The following is a 24,394-nucleotide window of genomic DNA, read 5'->3' as shown; positions in this document are numbered from 1 at the left end:
AATAGCATCTGCATGACTGCCCCCCCCCCGCCTGCCCGTGGCTCTGTCCCCTCCCACTCTCCGCTCCCAGCAAGGCTGATCCACAAAGTAGCTCAAATGGCAGCTGTCACTGGTGAGGTGGCATTTTTCTTCAGTGATGCTGACAGCAGCTGTCCAGGAGGAGTATGAATGGAACGGGAATGACATCATGTTTATTCAGAAATGACATTCCCAGCTATGGATCAGTGTCAGCAATATTTTTGATGCGTTTGAGATGGAGAAAACACTTCCTGAGATACGTCCCTGATTTATCATTTTTACAGCGTGGAACACACACACAGCATAATTGAAGGAACTTTGGCAGGCAAAACAGGTCTGCCTCAGAGAGGAGGCTGGGTCTGAACATTCCTCCCTCATGTGCTGGTCGATGCACAGGGAGCTAGTTGGTTTACTGGAAGGGGGGAGCATGACAAGAGCCTGCTGGATGAGGCCATTGGCCAGTTAGTCCAGCCTCCTGTGCTCACAGTGGCCAACCAGATGACCCAATGGGAAGCCCTAAAAAAAGGAGGATCTGAGTACAGCGGAACTCTCATAGAATCATAGAATTGCAGAGTCCAAGGGGACCCAAAGTATCATTTAGTCTTCAGTCCCTGCCAGCAGAAAAGGCGGAATATATATAACAACAACCACCACCCCTGCAATGAACTAGGGCAATTTACTCCAGCCCTGCTCAGCTGTGATTCCAAGCAAATGGCATTCAGAGGCAGTCTGGTTGTGAAGACACAGCATAGACACCCAGGTAAGTAGCCACGGATCACCTCTGTGAATTGGCCACACTCCTCTTTTAAAGTCATCCAAATCCTTTGTTGTTGTTGAGTCGTTTAGTCATGTCCAACTCTCTGTGAGCCCCTGGACCAGAGCACGCCAGGCACTCCTGTCTTCCACTGCCTCCCACAGTTTGGTCAGACTCATGTTGGTAGCTTCGAGAACACTGTCCAACCATCTCGTCCTCTGTCATCCCCTTCTCCTTGTGCCCTCCATCTTTCCCTTTTCCAGGGAGTCTTCTCTTCTCATGAGGTGGCCAAAGTCTTGGAGACTCAGCTTCACGATCTGTCCTTCCAGTGAGCACTCAGGGCTGATTTCCTTCAGAATGGAGAGGTTTGATCTTCTTGCAGTCCATGGGACTCTCAAGAGTCTCCTCCAGCACCATAATTCAAAAGCATCCATTCTTCGGTGATCAGCCTTCTTTATGGTCCAGCTCTCACTTCCATACATCACTACTGGGAAAACCATGGCTTTAACTATATGGACCTTTGTTGGCAAGGTGATGTCTCTGCTTTTTAAGACGCTGTCTAAGTTTGCCATCGCCTTTCTCCCAAGGAGCAGGCGTCTTTTAATTTTGTGACTCCATGGACAAAGACAACATCCAAATCCTAAAGCATCCTAAAAAGTTCTAAACGTGTGTGTGGTTTTTTTTAAAAAAAATAAATTGATATACTGTAATATAATCATTTTGGTCATCCTCCTCTCCTCCTGCCTGGAGGGGTGTCTGGAGCGCATGTGCAGAAACTACCGCACTGTGTAAAGGGAAAAATTTGCATTCCTTGCTCCGCCCACTTTTGCCTCTGGCTCTGCCCACCACTAGCATGCAATTCCTGAAAGCTTTCTTAGAAGAGAATATGGCTCTTGGCGTCACTCCCCTTGTAGACTCCCCTGGGGCACAATTTGTGATACTAGGATCACAGAACTGTAGAGCTGGAAGGAATCCCAAGCGCCATCTACTTCAACCTCCTGGTTGAATGCAGGAATCTCAGCCAAAGTATCTAGGATGGATGGCCATCTAACATTGCCTTGAGTCCTACCCTCCAGAGCAGGAGAAAACAAGCAGGCTCCCTCTTCTACGTGACAGCCCTTAAGGTATTTGAAGATGGATATCCCTTCTCCTCTCAATCTTCTCTTTTCCAGGCTAAACATACCCAGCTCCTTCAACCATTATTCATAAGGCCTGGTTTCCAGACCTCCTTTGCACGTGTTCCAGTTTGTCCAATATCCTTCTTAGGGCTTCCCCACACTTCCACTTGTCCTGCGCCTAGAAAGCAAGGGCCCAAGCGGTTTTCTGTTTGCCCCACCAATTCCCCAGGAAAACTGATGGATGCTTGTTCGGATTCAATGGTAAAGAGAGGGTTTCCCCAGTGGAAAGTGGTGGGACAAGTGGAAGTGTCAACAAGCCTTAGAATGGTGCTGTCCAGAATTGGAAACAATATTCCAGGTGGCAACTGACACTAGACTTCTGTTGATGCAGCCTAGAATAAAAAGGTAAAGGGACCCCTGATCATTAGGTCCAGTCACGGACGACTCTGGGGTAGCGGCGCTCATCTCGCTTTATTGGCCGAGGGAGCTGGCGTACAGCTCATGTGGCCAGCATGACTAAGCCGCTTCTGGTGAACCAGAGCAGCACACGAAAACGCCGTTTACCTTCCCGCCGGAGCGGTGCCTATTTATCTACTTGCACTTTGACATGCTTTCAAACTGCTAGGTGGGCAGAAGCAGGGACTGAGCAACGGGAGCTCACCCCGTCGCCGGGATTCGAACCGCCGACCTTCTGATCAGCAAGTCCTAGGCTCTGTGGTTTAACCCACAGCGCCACCCGCATCCCTGCAGCCTAGAATAGCATTTGCTTTTTTTGCTGCCGCACCACACTTGACTCATGTTAAGCTTGTGGTCCACTAAGACCCCTAAATCAAGCCAAGTGTCCCTCATCTTGTATTTGTGTAGCTGGTTCTCCCTGCCTAAGTGCAGAACCAGGCATTTGTCCATATTGAAATTCATTTTGTTAGTGAAGAAATAAACACAGCCAAAGATCCTGGGTTGCCCCCTCCAGCCCCACCCCGAGTATTAATGCAAGGTCCTGCCCAAATGCACCATCTCAAATCCTGCAGCAGCTGCAAGCGTTGCTGCTACAGCTGCCTTTGCCTGGTGGGCTTCTCCCTCCTTCCCTCCCTCCCTCCCTCCTGCGGGTTTCCACTCATGCTATCAGATTAAAGGGAGATATATTTAAGCCTGAGTTCAGCAGAAGAGCTTATTTAAATATAAACTCTGAGAAGTCGGCCAGCTCTCTGGCTCAAATTGCAGGTGATTTGACAAGTGGAAGTGGCTGATGGGGTCCGGATAGAGAGGGAGAGGAGTGCCAAGGAGCGATGCAAATTCTGTGCTGGGGAAGACTGGATCCTGCAACCACTTTCAATTAATGCAAATATTCAGGTTGCCTCTTAGTCTGCACAGTTGTGCAGTCTTCACAGTTCTGCTTAGTTTTCTTCATTTGTTCACTTTGGGCTGAGTTGTCAAGTGAGTGGCAAGAACCCAAGGCCAGCAGCTAAGGTCCAGGGCGAGAGAAGACAGTCACCACCCAGGTGGCCTTCCTGATGAGGCGAGTCAATGGCCAGGGTGGGTGGGCAGAGTTAACTCTATTGCAACACCTGGGATCTCTTTGCTGCCCTGGTGAAGAGCTCTGACCTGGAATGCTGGTACTTCACTACACAATGTGACTGTGGTGAAGAACTGTGAGTGATTTCTTCCATCTCCTGTCCCCATCCCTGTCCCAGTCCAAGACATTTTGCTGCCTGAGCCAGAACTCCAAATGGCCTCTCCCACCTATGTATGCTAAGGACAGCATTTTTTTAAAGCCTTGCCTGCACCATTCAGATATCTGTTCCTGTCTTCATCTATCTCTCTACAGCTTAAGAGCATAAGATGGATCTTGCTGGATCAAGCTGAACTGAGCCCATCTAGTCCATCATCCAGTTGCCCACAGTCACCAACCACATGGCCCCAATGGAAAGCACATGAGCAGGACATGGGTGGTGGTGGTGGTGGTGGAATAGCTTGGGAAGGTGAGCCCTGGCCCTGCCTTTTCCTTTTTGCTTCTGAGGTTTCAGCTGGAGTTGCCCACCCACTTACCTCCATGAGGACTGGAAACTTAAAACAGAGCACATTCCTTGTGTGCAGAACAGCTGCATGATCCATCTTTGGCACCCCCAGCTTAAAAGGAAGGAAAGAAGAGGTCAGATGATGGGAAGCAGCTTTCTCTGCGCCAAAAAAGAGGGCTTTTTTGCCCTTTCTCTCTGTTTCTGCTCTCTGTCTAACCAGGAACTTGTGGATTTCATGCAAGGCTGGGTAACAGCGGCCTTTTGCATTTTCAAAAATGAGAAGCTGCCATTGCTTCCAGAATCCAGCCTGATCCCTCAGCTCCAAACAGAGGCTGGAATCAGTCTGCTTCAACACCCAGCCTAATTCTTGCACTTATTTGCTTCCTATTTTTCCTTGCTTTCTCCTCCCCTTCCTCCTGATTTGCATAACATCCCAGCCAGATGAAAAGGCTTTGGAGAACTCAAAAGCTCCACTTTCTGTTTTGTGACATTTTGGCTGGTCCAAAATGAAGGTGTTGCCCAGCGGTGGATTTTGGAGTTTTCTTTTCTTTTCTTTTTAATTTCTTTTCAATTTTCAGTTTTTTATATTAACATTATTTCCATGCACTCCAAACATTTTTCATATATACAGTACTGAGATTATACAAATCCCTCAGACTTTCCCCCACCCCCCTCCGGTTTCTATATTTTACCCTCTTTTCTTGCATATAATTATATTTATTCATTCTATTTCATTTTACTACTTTAGTCCATTTTACTTCATAAATGCTATATCAATCCGGTTAATGTTTCTAAGTAATTACAGTACAGTGGTTTTTAAGGTATTCTACAATTTTTTCCCCATTCTTGATTAATTTTTTTGTCACCTTGGTGCCTGATCTTCACAGTCGTCTTTGCCATTTTGGCATAGTCCATCAGTCTGATAATCCACTCTTCTTTTTTCGGGACCTTCTCTTCCTTCCACACCTGGGCTAACAACATTCTTGCAAATGTTGCCATATACACAAAGTCTTTTTAAGTCTCATGGTATTTCTTCTCCTGTTAAGCCTAGTAAAAAGGCTTCTGGGTTTTTTTTTTAGTAAATGTTATCTTAAACATTTTTTTTCAGTTCATTATATATCATTTCCCAGAAGCCCTTTACTGCCTTACATGACCACCTCATATGGCAAAAGGTACTCTCCCTATCCTTACATTTCCAGCATAACTTAGATGCATTTTTGTACATTTTTGTCAACTTTACTGGAGTCAAATACCAACGGTACATCATTTCCATACAGATTTCCTTCAATGCACAACAAACTGTAAATTTTAAATCCTCTTTCCACAACCTCTCCCATAAATTGGAGTTTTCTTCAAGGTAGGAAAATGTACCTTGTGGCCTGGAGCTGGTAGCCCAAGGGGCTCTTTGGCCCTGATCCTCACTCCATCTGGTGTTTCCACTGCAGGCTGATGTTGATGTGGATTAGGAAGGTGGATCTGTAGGACCTTGGAAGGAGACCCCACCCTGGATGAGACAGCTCCATGGGGGCTCCCAAAGGGTGGTTTGTTTTTACTGCATCCACACAATATCATTGTCATCCAAATGCTAGACTGTATTGCCCCCACTCCGCAAAACAATAATCTTTCTTGGGGGTTCTGGTTAGTTCATACAACCTATTGCCAGTGACCCCTTTGCAGGATGAAGCACTGGAAGAATTCTGTGACCTGGGGAAGGCAAATATGAAGGTTTCAGTTTCTATCAATTTCTCATTTCTTCCTATCTTCAGTTCATTTCTCTGCGTTTCCACATCAGATTGTGCTTAAAAAAAAAACCAACCCTCATAAAATTAATCAGTGAATTTCTACACATATACACAAATTGTATGTAATTTTGCCAAATGTACACATTTTTGTCAAGTATTTCCATTGTTGTTATTGTTGTTGCATTTCTATCTTGCCTTTTCTTCCAGGGAGCTCAAGACAGCATGCAATGGTTCTCCCCACTCCTCACTTAATTCCCACAATAACCCTGTGAGGTAGGTCGGGCTGAGAGACAGCAACTGGTCCCCAGTGGTCACAGGTCTAGAGCTCCATGGCCAGGTAGAGATTTGAACCCTGGTCTCCAGGTCCTTGGCCATCCTGGCTTCAGTGGAATCTGCCTTGATAGGATTAAAAGCCATATACAGTGGTACCTCGGGTTAAGTACTTAATTCGTTCCAGAGGTCCGTTCTTAACCTAAAACTGTTCTTAACCTGAAGCACCACTTTAGCTAATGGGGTCTCCTGCTGCTGCCGCGCGATTTCTGTTCTCATCCTGAAGCAAAGTTCTTAACCTGAAGCACTATTTCTGGGTCAGCAGAGTCTGTAACCTGAAGCATATGTAACCTGAAGCGTATGTAACCCAAGGTACTACTCTATATCATAACACACTTTAATGTTATTTTCAGTAATATATGCATTTTTGTGCACGTTACTTGGCCAGAGAACTATGTTGCAAAATTCAGAAAAGTGTGAATTTTGAAAGACGGTTGTGTTTCGGTTTGCATATTGCTTAGGAAAGCGCAGATGAGGTAGTTCTGCCTCTAAATGCAAATGGAATCAAATTTGTCCCCAGCAACTCAATGCAAAAAATGGAGAGCAAAAGCAAAGACCCAGAACAGGCCCTTTTTCATCAGAGCACTGGAACTAGATAACCTTCCTCCTCCTCACTCAGTCTCTCCCCCCCCCCACATGCTAGGCCTTCTTGCCATGGCAAAACCCCCATCACCCTCTCACTCTTACCCCACCCCACCTCTCAGTTCATCCTTCCTGATCCAGTTGCTCCAAGGAGCTCAGCTTTGAATCCTCTGCAGTGCTGTTGCTTGTGTTTGATGTTTTCACTAGACATTTTGACGTGTCGTTTCACAACTGAGGATACCAACATCTGTCACTGCCGGAGAAAAGCAGAAACAAGTTTTGACATTTTCAATATTTCAGTACAAAAAGTGTGTTCCTTTTCTTTCATTGCTTTTTGGTATTTTTGGGGGTGGGGTGGGGGTGGGAATCAAAATGTAAATACAATGTCATTTTGAAAAGCTGCAGAGTGGGAGAGAGGGGAGATTTGAACAGTTTTCAGCTTGGCAATTGCATCACTAACAGAACCAAGTTGCAGTGAGCCACCATGGGCTGGAGAGACAAGTATCTGTCCACATTGCAACAATTCCACACGACTCACATTCATTTTTCTGCACCCCAGTTTAACGTGCTAATTCTGGCCTTTAAAGCCATAAGAACATGGGTAGGCAAACTAAGGCCCGGGGGCCGGATCCAGCCCAATTGCCTTCTTAATCCAGACCATGGACGGTTCAGGAATCAGTGTGCTTTTACATGAGTAGAATGTGCCCTTTTATTTAAAATGCATCTCTGGGTTATTTGTGGGGCATAGGAATTCATTCCTATTCCCCCCCCCAAAAAATATAGTCTGGTGCACCACAAGGTCTGAGGGACGGTGGACTGGTCCCCTGCTGAAAAAGTTTGCTGACCCCTGCATAAGAACCTAAGAAGAGCCCTGCTGGATCAGGCCAAAGGGGGCCCATCCAGTCCAACATCCCATTCTCATGGCAACCAACCAGATGCCTGGGGGAAACCTGCAAGCAAGAGCCAAGCAAGAGCCCCCCCCCTTTTGCCAGTTTCCAGCAACTGGCATTAAGAAGCATTCCTGCCTCCAACTGTGGAGGCAGAGCACAGTCAGTGTGGCAAGTAGCTGTTGACAGCCCTCTCTATGAATTTGTCCAGTCCTCTTTTGAAGCCATCTAAGGGGGTAGCCTTTCCTGCTTCCTGTGAGAGCGAGTTCCATGGTTCAGCTATGGTCTGCATGAATAAGGACTTCCTTTTATGTGTCCAGGGAGATGGGTGGCGCTGTGGTCTAAACCACTGAGGCTAGGGCTTGCAGATCAGAAGGTTGGCGGTTCGAATCCCCGCGACGGAGTGAGCTCCTGTTGCTCGGTCCCTGCTCCTGCCATTCTAGCAGTTCGAAAGCACGAAGTGCAAGTAGATAAATAGGTACTGCTCTCGCAGGAAGGTAAACGGCGTTTTCGTGAGCTGCTCTGGTTCGCCAGAAGTGGCTTAGTCATGCTGGCCACATGACCCGGAAGCTCTCTGCAGACAAACACCGGCTCCCTTGGCCTATAGAGCGAGATGAGCGTGCAACCCCAGAGTCGTCTGCGACTGGACCTAATGGTCAGGGGTCCCTTTATCTTTATGTGTCCTGAACCCTGCAACATTCAGCTTCATTGAATGCCCATGAGGTCTAGTGCAGGGGTCCCCAAACTAAGGCCTGTGGACTGGATAAAGCCCGAGGGACTCATTTATCCGGCCCGCGGTGCCCCCGCCCGCTGCCGCCACCTGCTCTCACTGGTGCTGCGCCACACGGCTGCCCACTTCCAGGTCAGAGGAGCATCAGAAATAGCTTGTGCGCATGTGCAAGCATTGTTTCCGGTGCAAATCTGGGTCGGAGGAGGCCTGTGCACATGCGCACAAGCTATTTCCATTGCTCCTCTGACCCGGAAGTGTGCCGGAAATAGCGTGTCCGCATGCATATGGGCACTCGCTCCCCCGCCCTCCGGTTCACCGTGCAATTGGTGCTGGAGACACTGGCCCAAGACACAGTAAGTATGCTGCCCCCTGGTCTAGTGTTATAGAAGAGAGGAAGAGGAGCTTTTCCCCATTCGCTTTCCCCGTGCATAATTTCACACGCAACAATATAAGAAGAGCCCCGCTGGGTGACACCAACATTCTGCTCACACCATGAGCAATCCAGGTGCCTCTGGGAAGCCCAGGGTGGGAGCAGAGTGGCCACCCACTCTCATTCCTCCCTAGAGGGTCTGTGAGGGTCTTGCCTGAAGTGCTGCCTGCACCCAAATGTACCTCCCTGAGCCTTGAGTTCTGCTTCAGAGGCCCTGAATTTTGGGTCACCAGTGAAAGGCTGGTGAGTACCCATTGTTCAGGTCCTTTTCAGTGGTCACCTCTCATCTCTGATCCACCTGCCCTAGGGAAATATGTCTGGCCCTATCATTGCTGGTCTTCAGAGGACCTAAAAAGCCGTTTTTATCTTCAACTCAGCAATATATCTTCAAGCAGTGCACAAATGGAAATGGAGGCTCCAGCAGGAGACAATGTTGACCACCAACTTGGGTGGCATTAAAAGAGAATTGGACAAATTCATGGAGGAGGAGGAGGAGGAGGAGGAGGAGGAGGCTATCAATGGCATGTGATGTCCATGCTCTGCAATGTTTCTGAAGACCACAGGAGGGAAGAGTGCTTTTGTGCTCAAATCCCGCTTGCAGGTTTCCCACTGAGGCAGCGGTTCTCAAACTTTTTCCTCTGGGCCACACTTTCAGAATAAAAATTTGCTCGTGCTACATTGAATTTTTTTATTGATAACATACATGGTGGAAAACAAAAAGAAACAACTCCTAGCTGTGCTTCATTTTTAGAAGATATTTATCCATATTAAGCAAATGATAAAATTTATTTTGATACGATACACTGAGGTGTTTAAATGTTTCTTCGGTTGTCCTTGAATCTTCCTGCCACACTTGCCATCTTTTCCTGACACACCAGTGTGGCAGCTCTCACACCCTTTGAGAGCCACTGCAAAGAGGCATCTGGCTGGCCCTGTGAGAGCGCAAGGCTGGGCTAGATGGGCCTTGATCCAGCAGCCAGGCTCTTCTTATCCTCCTACACTGCTTAATGTTGACATTAAAAATGAATAAAAAAATGCTGCTTATAAAATTAGTGGAGGGGGTTATAAACAACAACAACATGCTTACGTTGCATGTGTTAAACCTTTGCAAAAATCATTGGGAGGACAGTCTGCCCTGGAAGATGGGTTTGAACTATTTTAAATATGGAACTGTATCTACCAATGCCAGCTGGAAATGGCCAAAGGCTTTGTCTTAAGGTGAAAATCTTCCTCCTACTCGAGGGGGAAATCCAAGCAGATGGGCGGGGGAAAAATAAATTGTTGTTGTTGTTGTTGTTGTTGTTGTTGTTCTTCTTCTTCTTCTTCTTCTTCTTCTTCTTCTTCTTCTTCTTCTTCTTCTTCTTCTTCCAGCCAGCCCAGTTGGGAGTTGTAATCCAAAACATCTGGAGGACACCATGTTGTGTTAAGTTGGTCTGGATTGACCTTAACCTGATCTGAAAAGGCCTTTCTTACACTTCCCTGTTGATAAGCGCCTGCTTCCTTCTGTTCCTCAGTTGTTTTGGCTCACCCACGAAAGGACTCGTCTTCTCTCCTTTCTGACCTGCCTCAAATATTTCTTAAAACAAACGAAAAGTTGACTTCACAGCTCCGTGCTAAACATTTTATACACTTAATCTGTAAGTCAGCCCCACATGCACCCGTCCCAACAGCTCGCCATGATCTGCGAAGTTCCACAGATCTTGTTTATAACACGTTCGTCTAAAATTATCTCCAGGCACACGGCATCCTCCTATAGAACAGATGCTCTGAAGTCTCTCCCCCCCCAGTTCTGTTTTGATCTCAAATCGGCGTGTTTAAGCTGCTTGTGTGAACTATAAATTGAAATGGAGATGGAGGGGAAGGGAAGGGAAATGTTGTGATGTGCGCCATGTCGCTCTGTCGGCTTCCTTCAGATGTTGCTTCTTGATGAAGGGAGACTGGCGCCATCTGCACTCATTGCCCAGGGGTACATTATCATTGCCTGCGTTTGTTAAGAAAGGGTTTTGGGAGAGCAAGAAGGGGGTAAGCCCCTAGGGGGCTGTTCAGAGCTGCCGGTGGAAGACAGAATAGATGGGTCTCTGAGCAAATGAGAGTCCCCAACACAACGCACACCCACCCACAGAATTGATGCAGGAACCACAGCTTAAGAATCCCTTACAGAGGACCAAACTCCAAGGAATGGGAGTCCATCACCTTCTGTGGGAGTCTGTTCCACTACTGGACAGCTCTTACCGCCAGAAACTTCTTCCTAAGGTTTAGGGCCTTGCTTGCAATTTGAATCCATTGGTTCAGGTCCTGCTCTCTGGGGCAGAAGAAAACAAGCTTGCTCAGTCTTCTATGGGACAAGTTCTTCAAGTGTTTGAAGATGGCTGTTGTATCTTCTTCATTTTTCTATTCTCCAGCCTAAACATGCTCTGCTCCCTCAACTGTTCCTCCTGAGGCTTAGTTTGCAATGGAGTGGTGAGGGTTCTTCATGTAGAAAACCACTTCCCTCCAGGAGGAAAAACAAACTATAAACTTTGCAGATGAATGGACTAAAACAGGGGTCAGAAAACTTTTTTGGGAGGGGGCCGGTTCACTGTCCCCCAGTCCTTTTTGCAGGCCGGACTGCACACGTGCGCATGTGTGTGTACACACACACGACAGAGGGGGCTTCTCTCTCCCCCCCTCTCTCAGCCCTCCCCTCCTCCTGCCTACCTTCCCCGCCCCTCTGCCTGCGGTTGGGAGCCGGCGGTGGTGGCGGCGCCACTCCTTTCCGTGCCATCTTTCCCCAGTGGGCAGCGTGGCTTCCTATTAAAGCCCAATCCCCTTCCTCCATAGGGCAGGGAGAAGCCAGGAAGAGGGAGGGAGGAGGGAGAAGGGAGGCACCGGTGCCGCGGTGTGTGTGTGTGTGGGGGGGGGATCATAGGGGGAAATGGTGCCCAATTATTTTTTTTTAATGGTGATTGTACCAATCCAGGTGGCGACTCCAGAACTGTCCATGGGCTGGATCCAGAGGGCAATTGGACCTGATCCGGCCCACAGGCCTTAGTTTGCCGACCCCTGGACTAAAATGTGTTTCACCATATAAAATGCGAAGTCTGACAACACTGGAGATGTTGATGGTTAGTGAGCGTTCTTGAATCCCATCCCAGCTCAACTCACACTGGTGTCTTTCCTTTAGCTGAAGCCCTAGAGGCCTTGCTCAAAGTACAGCAGGAGTTTTTGACTCTTGCATCATTTGGCGTTGGTGGAGAGACAGTGACAATCCTTCTGTGAACCATTCAGTGGAACAGGAGGCCTGTTCCAACAGGGGGTGACCCAAAGTTTTTTGCTGCCTGTGACAGATTGTGCCCCCACAATTCCACATGCATTGGTAGGCCCAAAGCTGGACTACTGCAATGCGCTTTGTGTGGGGCTGCCCTTGGGTTGATTCAGAAGCTGCACCTGGTGCAGAGTTCGGCAGCCGAACTGCTGAGGGGCCCCCTGGCCAACAAGATGTGCCAACCCTTTTAAAGCGTCTGCTCTGGCTACCCATCTATTACTAAGGCCCTTGTCTTAATTCACAAAGCCCTGAACAATTTAGGTCCAGGGTACCTCAGGGAGTGCCTGAACCCTTCTATCCTAGCTCAGTCACCAAGATCGTCTGCAGGGGCTTCTCTGGTTGTTCCCCAAGTTGGTGACGCTCTTTGGACAACAACAAATAAGCCTTTAGCATTATCAGTCCAGCCTCGTGGAACATTCTGTGCCTACAGGCAACTTCTGTTCAACTTTTAAATCCTTGCTGAGAACTCTTCTATTTCCCCAGGACTACACAGGCAATATGAGAGCACCGTCATACCTGAGGGCAGAAGGCTACACAGGCCAGACACAGGGTAGGTTGTAGAGAACTTCCAGTCTTTTGCTTTTTGCATTTGAAGCCCTAAGCGATTTGGGATCAGTTTACCTAAGCGACTGCCTCCCCCATATATCTCTGTCTGCTAACTGTGCTGCTCACATGGGGGTACCATGGAGGGTGCCACATGCCCCAGAGATATGCTTAGCTTGTTCTGAAAAGTGGACTTTTAGTGAGGCAGCCCAAGCCCTCTGGAAATAGCTCCCAGCTCACTGCACTACAGTTCCCAGACTGCTTAATAGTTGATTCTTCTTTCCAGGGAACTGGGAATTGTAGCTCTGGATGGGAAGAGAGGAGGGGGCTCCTAAAAGCTCTCAGAACCCATAACAAACTACAGCTCCCATCATTCTTTGGGGGCAGCCATGTCTGTTCAAAGAGGTTTCTGAGTGCTTTAAACAGGTGGTATGGATGTGGCCTGGGTCTGTGTCCACCCAGCTTGGCAAACTGCCTTTCTGTTGTCTCCCAGCTCCCGCCCTCGCAGTGGGTGACGCTGAGTCACTGAACTGGTGCTGCAAGGTGCAGGCAGCCACCATGAAACAAGCCAAGAATCCTGGAGGCTGCTGTGCTTCCGGCTTTCCCCAGAGTGGGACCATCCCTTGGGGGCAGGAGAAATTTGCCTCCTTCCTTCCGCTGGCTCTTGTTTAATTAGCACCTGGCTGAGGCTGCCACGGTGTGTCACGTGGTCCCTTTGCCGCCCCTCCCCCTCCCTCGCTTTATTATTTCCTACTTTGGTTTGATGTCGTTGGTATATAAAACGTTAAGAGCTCTACATTTCTTCTTTTAAAGGCCCTAAAGGGAGCCTTGCTTTTTTCATGTTAAAGTCATTACGGCAAACACCTGTGCACTGTTGGGTTTAATTGGGCTACAGCTGCCGGGGAAGGGACGGGGGATTTGCCACATCGATCGAGCTGTCTGTCTCAGCTTCGCCAACACACTCGCACCTCTTTGGCCACAGAGGACGGACTGGAGGGGAATCCACAACCCGCCACGTGTGGCGGAAGGGCACCTGCCACCAGAAAGCAGGATGAAGGAAGCCCTGGCCATCAGCTACGCCAGGCAGACGCCAGCTGGTCAAGAAGGGCCAGGCTGCCATTGCGGGTGGCCGGGCGGCCTAGGAGAAGGAGGTGCAAAGCTCAGGGAGGTTTTTAAGGGAGTGACTGAGGGGGCTATGGGGGCAGAGACGGGCTGCGGTGCCAAGCAGGAGGGAGAGGGAGGCAGAGGTTTCTATGCCCAGGCAAAGCAAGACAGTGAGCCTGGCTGATAGGGCAGATCATAATGTGAGAAGGGCCCTTCTGCATCACACCAAGGGGGGCCCATCTTGCTCACCATTCTGTTCTCACAGTGGCAAGCCAGAAGCCTGTAGGAAGCCGCAAAGCGCAACCTGAGTGCAAGAGCATAAGAGCATAAGAACAGCATACTGGATCAGGCCAATAGCCCGGCGTCCTGTTCTCACAGCCAGATGTCCCTCTGGGAAGCCTACAAGCTGGACACGAGAACAACACCACTCTGACCACCTGCGATTCCCAGCAAGGATACCTCTGACAGTGGGTGCAGAATATCGCCATTCTGCCTAGTAGCCATCGATAGCCCTTGTATTTCATGAATTTGCCCAATCCTCTTTTTTTAAGCCAACCAAGTTGTTGGCCATTGCTGCTTCCTTTGGCAGGGAGTTTAACGGTGTGTTACTTGTAACTATGCTCTGAATCCCATAGCTCTGAATCCCATGCTGTGTGAAGAAGTTTGTCTTGAACGCCTTCACCGGATGACTCCAAGTTCTCTTTTTATGAGAGAGAAAGCCCTCCATTTGCTTTCTCCACATCATGCAAAACTTCACACAACACACTCATGTCTCCCCTTCTTCCCAAATTGAAAAGCTCCATATATTTAAACTTTTCCTAGTAGTGGGAGGGGGAGGATTATTCCAATTCCTTCATCGTTTTGGTGGTTCTTTTTGCAGCCAAAATAATAACAGCAGCAACAGATCAGCAGGTTATCAATCGTAATTAGTTACTTACTGCTTGGCCTCACCTTTGCCTGCCTTCATCCCCAGCTGCTCATGTTGTTGTTACCTAATGTTGACCTCTACCAGTCTAGCCAGAATGGCCCCTGCTCTCTGATGGCGCCTGGAGTTTAAATACACCAACAGAAACTGCGTTGCACACTAAATCTCTTTGGGAGGAGAACTCTTCGCCCTGGGACAGAATCACACCAAGACTCTGAGTTCAGGAAAACAAGGAGGCAACATTGATTGCAGGATGTACATGCTCCACAGGTCAGGGGGGCTGAGGCAGCAACCCCGGGCAGTGGAACCCCCAGAGGCAGCACTCCTGTCAGGTGTCGGTCTCTGGAGAAGAAGTGGTGGTGGCAGCAGCTTCTGGAGACGCTTCATGAAATCTTGCTGATATCTCATGAGATCTGGCCGGAACTCACTGCTGACATTGCCATTTCATGGGCACCACCAGGCAGCCTAGGTAAGGGAGACTTCAGCAAGGGTAGGGCAGGGGGGCAATATTGGAAGGGTAGGGATGTGCTGCCCCTCCCTATGTGCCTTGGGAATCCACAACCTTGCCACCAAATCCGTTTACAATCTCTAAATGGGACCTCTAAGTTGAGAGCTGGAAACTGCCTCTCCCTCCCTTTTGAAATAAGATGAAACAAGTGAGACTTCAACAAAACGTTGCAGGTCTCCACTTTGTTTGTTTATTATTTCAGTTCTGCTTGAGGTTCCAGGGCGGAGAACATTGATATGTTAAAATGGGGCTTGCCAATGTGCTCCCCACAGAGGCCTTTTGTGGCACCAGCAGGGGTTTCCTGCAAAGCATGAAGAGCAAGAGGACATGACTGCAGATGCTCACATATGTGAAGAGCCACCTGTGGTGCCCTCAGTGGCAAACCTTGGTTTTGCCAGGTGCAAAAAGGCTCACCAATACTCCATTTCTCTGCAGCATTTAGCACTGCATTCTCTTTCGGGTCTCATTTGTTTCATTTCCCAATATGATCACATCGTATGTGCATTTAACTTGCACAGTTTCAACCATGCACACTTGCAAGTGATCTGGCGGAAGTTGCACAAGTCCAAGCACGGAGGAGAAAGTTCTTTTTAAAAGAGCTTGGAGTTACCCGGTGTGGAAAGGCCTTTAAAGATATCTGTCTTCCTTACAGGGCAAGACCCACTCACTGTATGGGCTCTGGGGTGCTCTTGAGAGATCTTGTGGGGCCACCTGAGATCTTGCATGAACATTCCCAGCTTCCCAGCACCAGAGCAGACCTTGTCCCCTAAGCAAGGCAGAGATCTCAAAAGCTCTTTTATCCTGGGTCTGCTTGGGTTATCCAGTGCAAAAAGAGCTTGCAAGCTCTCCTCCTTCAGGCCTATTCAGTACAGAGGCTCTGGGAGTAAAGGGATACTCTCTCTCCCCCTCACCTGCTAGCCACTCCAGGGGTTTTGGCACACAACAGTGGTTCCCAATTACCTAATTACTGAGGACCCCCTATTTTTCAAACACCAAGCCACGGGGACACCCTCCACCTTTGGAAAATGTTGATAACTCTATGGTAGTTATCTCTGCAAAGCAATTTCATGAACAAAATGTGAGGTAGCCCCTAATAAACAAAGGATTTCAGGTATACTAAAAAACAGACTAGGCTGAGCAACTGAACACCATGATATTCTGATATATATATTTATTCTGTGAACTGCCCTGAGACCCCGGGGTACAGGGAGGTATAATAATAATAATAATAATAATAATAATAATAATAATATCATGATGTCTGAAACTGGAGATCAGGCATGGGGATGAGGGAAGGAACAGCCTGGAGATTGGATGGGAAACAGGAGGAAGTGAGGGGGAGGGGGGCATCAGCAGAGCAGCCCGAAAAGATGCACATCCTCTGTGGCTGCTGCTGCTTTCCTGCTGACTGAGAAAAGCTGCACCGCCCCATTGCCAGGGGGAAGGTAGGGCTACAGGGCCTTGAAGAGAGGACAGTCAGCTGCCCGGTCCCCCTCAGCGTGAGGGGAAGGCAGCGCCTCACCGCCCTGGTCTCCCTCAGCGTGAGGGAAGGCAGCTCAGATCAGTAGCATTATCAGTTGAGATCATCATGCCACGCTGCCTTGAAATCAGCCTGCTCTCCCTCGAGGGAGGAGTGAGATATTGCTGCGTATTGCTGGGTTAAAATTGTTATTGCAGTATGATTTCAAAACCGATTTTGCCCCAAATAATAATAATAATAATATTTATACCCCACCCATCTGGTTGGGTTTCCCCAACGACTCTTTCAACAGAACATTAAAAACAGAATAAAACTTCAAACATTAAAAACTTCCCTAAACAGGACTGCCTTCAGATGTCTTCTAAAAGTCAGATAGTTGTTTATTTCCTTGACATTTGATGAGAGGGCGTTCCACAGGGCGGGTGCCACTACCGAGAAGGCCTTCTGCCTGGTTCCCTGTAACCTTACCGTAACCTCTCGCAGGTTCCCTGTAACCTCTCACAGTAAGGGAGCTGCCAGAGGGCAGCCCCACACAAAGTGCATTTCAGTAGTCCAGAGGGACCCCTCAGAGGGGTCTCAGCCTGCGTACCAGGTGGAGCTGGTAGACAGCTGCCCTGGACACAGAATTGACCTGTGCCTCCATGGACAGCTGTGAGTCCACAATGGCTCCCAGGCTGCGCACCTGGTCCTTCATGGGCACAGTGACCCCATTCAGGACCAGGGAGTCCTCCACACCCACCTGCCCCCTGTCCCCCCAAAACAGAACCCTGTCTTGTCAGAATTCAACCTCAATCTGTTAACCACCATCCGTCCTCCAGCTGCTTCCAGCCACTCACACAGGACATTCACCGCCTTCACTGGTTCTGATTTGAAAGAGAGGTAGAGCTGGGTATCATCCACATACTGATGAACACCCAGCCCCAACCTCCTAATGATCTCTCCCAGCGGCTTCATGTAGATGTCAAAAAGCATGGGGGAGAGGACCGAACCCTGAGGCACCCACAGGTGAGAGCCCCGGGGTCTCAACACTCACCCCCCCCCACCTTCTGGACACGGCCCAGGAGGAAGGAGTGGAACCACTGCATAACATTGCCCCCAGCTCCTCTAGCTGGTCCAGAAGGATGTTATGGTCGATGCTATCAAAGGCCACTGAGAGATCCAGCAGAACTAGGAAACAGCTTTCACCTTTGTGCCCAGCCTGCCGGAGATCATTGACCAGTGCGACCAAGGCAGTTTCAGTCCCATGATGAGGCCAGAATCCCAGTTGGAAGGGATTCAAATGGTCCCAGCACGCTTGGAGTTGTTCAGCAACCACCTGCTCAATCACCTTGCCCAAGAATGGAAGAATTGAGACTGGGCGATAGTTGGCCATATTGGCTGTCTGGAAACCATCTGGATCTCTCTGGAAACCATTTGGATCCATTAAGTGGCAGGAGCAGACCATCTGAATCAGCTCCACCTCCCTGAAGAGGGTAAGGGTCATGGAGAAGTCCAGATGCACCAGGAAGTGATCTGACCATGTCACTTCTTTTGTTTCACTTTTACTTAGTGTCAGATCACCCACATCCATAGAGGTGAACTCCAGGTCTAAGGCATGTCCACAATTATGAGTTGGGCCAAACTTATTCAGGGACAGCCCCATGGAGGCCATGCTTTCCATGAAGTCCTGAGCAGCCCCTTGTAAGGTCATGTTGGCATGAATGTTTGGACAACCAAACTCCAGGAGAACATCCGCCACAACCTGAAGCAGCTCAGGCAGGGAATTATTGGTGCAGTGGGGAGGTGCTCAGAAAACTGGGTCTTCCCAATAGGACACCTGGTGCCAACTAATGACTTCCTAAAAACCACTGCAATCCCCCCCTCCCCGCCCACATGACCTGGGTTGCTGTGCATAAGAGAAACCTGGTGGACAAGCAGCGGCAAGGACAGGCCCATCTGCTTCATCCAACCAAGTCTCTGTCACACATGCCAGGTCAAATCCTCCATCTGTAATTTTCAATATACTGAAAACCCGCACAGCACTAAAACAGACCATAAAATTTGTGTAATTACCATGCAAAAATGACCAAAAAAGTAGTTGGGGGGAAGGCAAAGGATGGGGCCGCGGACCTCCGGGTACATTCTTCGGACCCCCAGGGGTCCCTGGACCCCTAACTTGGAACCACTGGCATACATGACTTTTGTGTATACATGGAGTACCCTTGGAACGGAACCATCACATAAGATGCAACCATCCTGTGTTTTAGAAAGGAGGGAGAGATGGTTGCTCAGCTGTCAGGTGTCTGAGTTAGGGGTTGTAAAGGGGTATTTTGCAGGAGAGATATCATGGAATGCAAGTGCACACGGTGGAAATCAGGTTTCCACAGTTAAAGTGGGTTGAAAGTGCTGCTATACCTTTACTTAGTGTAGTTATAGGGGAGCCTTTGGCCCTCCAGGTTTTGCCAAATGACACTCCCATCAGGGCCAGCAAATTTGGTGATGCTTTTTCAGCAACATCTGGTCAGAGGTCTCCCACACCTTCCCCAGTGCAACACATCCATTTTAAAATAAGAAATGTGAGAGTTGTTGCTGTTGTTGTTGTTGTTGTTGTTGTTGTTACTATTACTATTATTATTATTTCAACAACACCATAAGGATAAATTATGAAATATCCCACTCTAATCCAGAAGCTTGTGCTTAAATATATATGCAAAATAACAACCAATTAATCTAAGTTATTACCCTGGACTACTATTTGTATAGAAGGTGATAGGGAAGTTTTTAATGTGTGACATTTTGATGTATTTTTAATCCTTGTTGGAAGCCGCCCAGAGCGGCTGGGGAAGCCCGGCCAGATGGGCGGTGTACAAATAATAAATTATTATTATTAACAGTTTAAAGTTAAACAAAAAGTTGTATAATGTGAGGGGAGTCCTGTATGTATTTGTGTATGTATTTCAAATTCTTCCTTTTAATTGTTGTTAAATTATTTCATGGTTCTTTTTGCAGTTAGGAAAGTGACAGAGAAATGCATTGAATGTGGGTGATGAATGATTAATAGGAAGATGCGTTAACATCCCACAGGCAAACCAGGATGAAAGCTCACCGTCGTATAACTTCCCCACAAACAAATCAAAGCAAATTCTCAACAAAGACCAGCTATAGTCTAACCTCCGTGTGAGCTTTGTGTCAGCAAATCAGGTTGAATGCCTAGTAAATAGGTTGTCTGTGGAGCAGCCCTCGTTTGCTTAAACAGAAACCCTTTAAAATCTGGGCAGCGTTTTTAATGCCAGGCTTAAATTATGCAGCGACTGCAGCGCAAGACGTTAAATATGCAGATGAGCAGATTCCTTTTGCCTCTTTTATCTTGTGGCTTCGGCACTGTCTAAAAACAGATTGCAGCAGTCATCCTCATTCAGAGGAATAAAAACAAATCAGGGGAAAGGGAGGGGAGGCTGGATTGCCAAAATGAACAAGTTTGGTTCTCAAATCCTGTCTCTCGTTGGTGAGGCAGCAACATGAATTCTAGGAGTTTCTGAAACAATGAAATCATCTGTTTCCCCATCTGGGCTTGGGGTGACCCATCCAGTCCTGCTGCCTTGCTGCTGCTGCTGCTGCTGAAGCCTCACTTTCCGAGGTCGCACAGCTATGGCTTTTGGGTTCTGGCAAGATCTTGCAAGAGCCCTGTGAGATCTCACTGGAGGCAGACGTTTCTTCTCCGGTGGCTGTGGGGAGGGGCATCTGCAGAGACACCCCCTGGATTCTGTAACCCAAGGCAGCTGCCTCAGTCTGCCTCAGGATCTGGGTCAGCTGAGAGAAGAGAGAACACATTGAACCCAAGACATGTGCAGCAACAACTGAATGTAGGTCTCACCAAATCATAGAATCATGGAACTGTAGAGTTGGAAGGGACCGTGAGGGTCATCTAGCCCAACCCCCTGCAAGGCAGGAACCACAGCTAAATAATCCCTGGCAGATGGCCGCCCAACCTCTGTTTAAAAGCATCCCATGAAAGAGAACCCACCACCCTCTAAGGCAGTGATAGCCAAACTTGGCCCTCCAGCTGTTTTGGGACTACAACTCCCACCATCCCTAGCTAACAGGATCAGTAGTCAGGGATGATGGGAATTGTGGTCCCAAAACAGCTGGAGGGCCATGTTTGGCCATCACTGTTCTAAGGGAATCTGTTTCTCTGTAGAACAGCGCTTATCCTCAGAAAGTTCTTCCTTCTTGTATTTGGAATCCATTGGTTCCAGTCGCAGGAACAGGAGAGAACAAGCAGGAGAGAACACCCTTGCTCCATCTTCCACGACTGGCAGCCCTTGAGATACGAATTCTGGTGCTGGAGGAGACTCTTGAGAGTCCCATGGACTGCGAGAAGATCAAACCGATCCATTCTGAAGGAAATCAGCCCTGAGTGCTCACGGGAAGGACAGATCGTGAAGCTGAGGCTCCAAGACTTTGGCCACCTCATGAGAAGAGAAGACTCCCTGGAAAAGACCCTGATGTTGGGAAAGATGGAGGGGACGACAGAGGACGAGATGGTTGGACAGTGTTCTCGAAGCTACCAGCATGAGTTTGACCAAACTGTGGGAGGCAGTGGAAGGCAGGAGGGCTTGGAGTGCTCTGGTCCAGGGGGTCACGGAGAGTCGGACACGACTAAACGACAACAACAACAACAAGAACAATCCTATCCTTTGTCAGTCTTCTGAATGTGTGGCCAACTCAAAGCTTGCTCTTAGGGGGAAGATTTAGGTGGTGACCTGGTCTGCAATCAGCACGTGATGAGACCATGTCTAGCACAGGGGCTGGAACCCTGGGACCTTCCAGATGTTGTAGAGCTCTATCTCACCAGTCAGCTGGGTGAAGGGTCAGGGGTGACCCACAGCCATCCTTCACAAGGCCCTTTTCAGGCGGAGGTGCCAGGAGTGGATACAGGAGATGCCCACAGCACGTGCTCTGCCGCTGTGTCTTTATGTGGGGGCAGTGTCAGTGTCTGAGAAATGCCTTTTCTGAGAAAAGGGACCCTCCTTTCTCCCCTCCCTTCTCTCTTTCATTTGTTTTATTCTCATTTTTTGCACACCTTTAAACAGAGGATCACAGCATCGTAACATCTAGTTCGGGAGGGAAAGGTTCTGTTGAGGCTGTGAGCCTGACATCTAGTGGCGAATGGCTGTATTGCCTGCACTCAGAAAATGCCCTCCACATGCCTTCCAACGTTTCTCCGATGAGAATAGGGACATCCCATATTCAATACAGTGGTAACTCGGGTTAAGTACTTAATTCGTTCCGGAGGTCCGTTCTTAACCTGAAACTGTTCTTAACCTGAAGCACCACTTTAGCTAATGGGGCCTCCTGCTGCCGCCGTGCCACCGGAGCACGATTTCTGTTCTTATCCTGAAGCAAAGTTCTTAACCTGAAGCACTATTTCTGGGTTAGCGGAGTCTGTAACCTGAAGCGTATGTAACCTCAGGTACCACTGTAATGATAATTTTACTATTTATGCCCCACACATCTTACTGGGTTGTCCCAGCCACTCTGGGCAGCTTCCAAAATATGTTGTTGTTGTTTAGTCATTTAGTCATGTCCGACTCTCCGTGACCCCCTGGACCAGAGCACACCAGGCACTTCTGTCCTCCACTGCCTCCCGCAGTTTGATCAAACTCATGCTGGTAGCTTCAAGAACACTATCCAACCATCTCATCCTCTGTCGTCCCCTTCTCCTTGTGCCCTCCATCTTTCCCAACATCAGGGTCTTTTCCAGGGAGTCTTCTCTTCTCATGAGGTGGCCAAAGTATTGGAGCCTCAGCTTCACGATCTGTCCTTCCAGTGAGCACTCAGGGCTGATTTCCTTGAGAATGGATCGGTTTGATCTTCTTGCAGTCCATGGGACTCTCAAGAGTCTCCTCCAGCACCAGATTTCAAAAGCATCCATTCTTCGGTGATCAGTCTTCTTTATGGTCCAGCTCTCACTTCCATACATCACTACTGGGAAAACCATAGATTTTACTATACGGTCCTTTGTTGGAAAGGTGATGTCTCTACTTTTTAAGATGCTGTCTTCCAACATATAAAAACATATAAAAAACCACAACAAAACATTAAAAAAAACTTCCCCATCCAAGATTGCCTTCAGATGTCTTGGAGGTCGGATAACTCCATACCCTCCAACATTTCTCCAAGGAAAATGGGAACATCCTAGGGGAAAGTGGGACATTCCGGGATCAAATCAGAAACCGGTACAGCTTCTCTGCATCAGGGACAGCCCTGGAAAATAGAGACGATTGAAGGGTCTGAGTTCATTGGTTGTACAGTCATACCTCATGTTACGTTTGCCTCATGTTACGTTCTTTCAGGTTGTGCCCGCGGTGACCCGGAAGTACTGGAAAGGGTTACTTCCGGGTTTCACCACTTGCGCATGCACAGAAGTGCCAAATCGCACCGCGCACCTGTGCAGATACGGCACTTCGGGTTGCGGGCTTTTCATGTTGCAAACGGACCTCCGGAACGGATCCCGTTTGCAACCAGAGGTACCACTGTATACACACCACAGGCTTAAAATCAGTAGTGACAGGAATACATTTATGCAGCAAATGTACACATGTGTGCAAAGGCCCACTGAGGTGACCCCAGTTCTCTTTCTTGCTCAAACAGAAACCCTCTTGTGCAACGAATGCCATCTGCCTGCATTTCCCTTAAGCGCCATGGGCAGCTGCCTTGCAGAGAGTCAGGCCACAGGTCTGCCTAATAGCTGTCTCAGTGCTTCCTCTACTGCCCTGAATTTCAGCAGTCTCCCTGGGGTTTCGGATTATTTCCCAGCCTTAACTGGAGGTGCCTCTGGGGGTTGGGCCCAATGCCTTTATTACTAAATTTTTTAAAAGTATTTGTTGAGGTGAGTCATTAAAAATCAACAGCAGTGATGATATCTGAGGGTTTGGTTGAATCATCTGATTGGAAACTTTTCCCGGTTCACAAAATATTTCTATCCCAAATTTGAAGGTTCCCCTACATCTATCACATATGATAAAAGGTTCCTTTTTCACCACTACTTACCAGTGTTCACTTTCTAAACATAGTTACAGGCCAAACTGTATTTATTATACATTTATTTATTTATTTATTTTAAAAAGTGTCATTACAAAAAATTAAGTGGTTTACAGCAATAAAAATATAAAACCATACAATAAAAACAACTGAAAAGTTAAAAGCAATCATCAGCTATAAAATGTTGCAGAAGGATGTGTTTATAATTTCCTGCATAAGCTTGGTGGAATTTTTTTCCAGCTGGCATTGACGCAGAAGACTGGCAGAGTGTTCCACAGGACTAGCCCAATGACACTAAAGGCTGGTTTATTCTTGTTATCAAATGAGCCTCACCAACTTGAGGAGCAGACAGTGACACTCCTGCAGATGATCTCAGTGGTGGAGCTGGAATATAAGAGTTTGGTCAGCCCAGTCCCGGCGATTCCATGGACCTCAATTGCATAGGGATTTGTGAATAAGTACAAGAACTTTGAACCTGGCTCAGTAGTTAAGTGGGCAGCCAGTGTGGATGCTTGGGTTACGTTTCCGAGCACAATTCAAAGTGTTGGTGCTGACCTTTAAAGCCCTAAACGGCCTCGGCCCAGTATCCCTGAAGGAGCGCCTCCACCCCCATCATTCAGCCTGGACACTGAGGTCCAGCTCCGAGGGCCTTCTGGCGGTTCCCTCACTGCGAGAAGCCAAGTTATAGGGAACCAGGCAGAGGGCCTTCTCGGTGGTTGCACCCGCCCTGTGGAACGTCCTCCCACCAGATGTCAAAGAGAACAACAACTACCAAACTTTTAGAAAACATCTGAAGGCAGCCCTGTTTAGGGAAGCTTTGAATGTTTAACAGGTTATTGTTCTGTTGGAAGCCGCCCAGAGTGGCTGGGGAAACTCAGCCAGATGGGCGGGGTATAAATAA

The 24,394-nt window shown here is 48.2% G+C and overlaps 1 long non-coding RNA gene across 1 annotated transcript in view; it reads left to right on the top strand.

Moving 5' to 3' along the window:
• Nucleotides 1-317: 317 nt before the first annotated feature.
• The window catches only part of LOC307207969, a 31,834-nt gene continuing 7,757 nt past the window's right edge, over nt 318-24,394 (top strand). Inside the window, exons 1-2 of the long non-coding RNA XR_013834904.1 lie at nt 318-778; nt 14,531-14,951. This is a non-coding gene — a long non-coding RNA (uncharacterized lncRNA). The remainder of the gene's footprint in view (nt 779-14,530; nt 14,952-24,394) is intronic.

The sequence above is a fragment of the Podarcis cretensis genome (assembly GCF_951804945.1).
Source record: "Podarcis cretensis genome assembly, chromosome: Z".
Lineage (NCBI taxonomy): Eukaryota > Metazoa > Chordata > Lepidosauria > Squamata > Lacertidae > Podarcis > Podarcis cretensis.
Note: the sequence above shows the minus strand (reverse complement) of the source record. Positions and strands in the feature narration are given on the sequence as shown.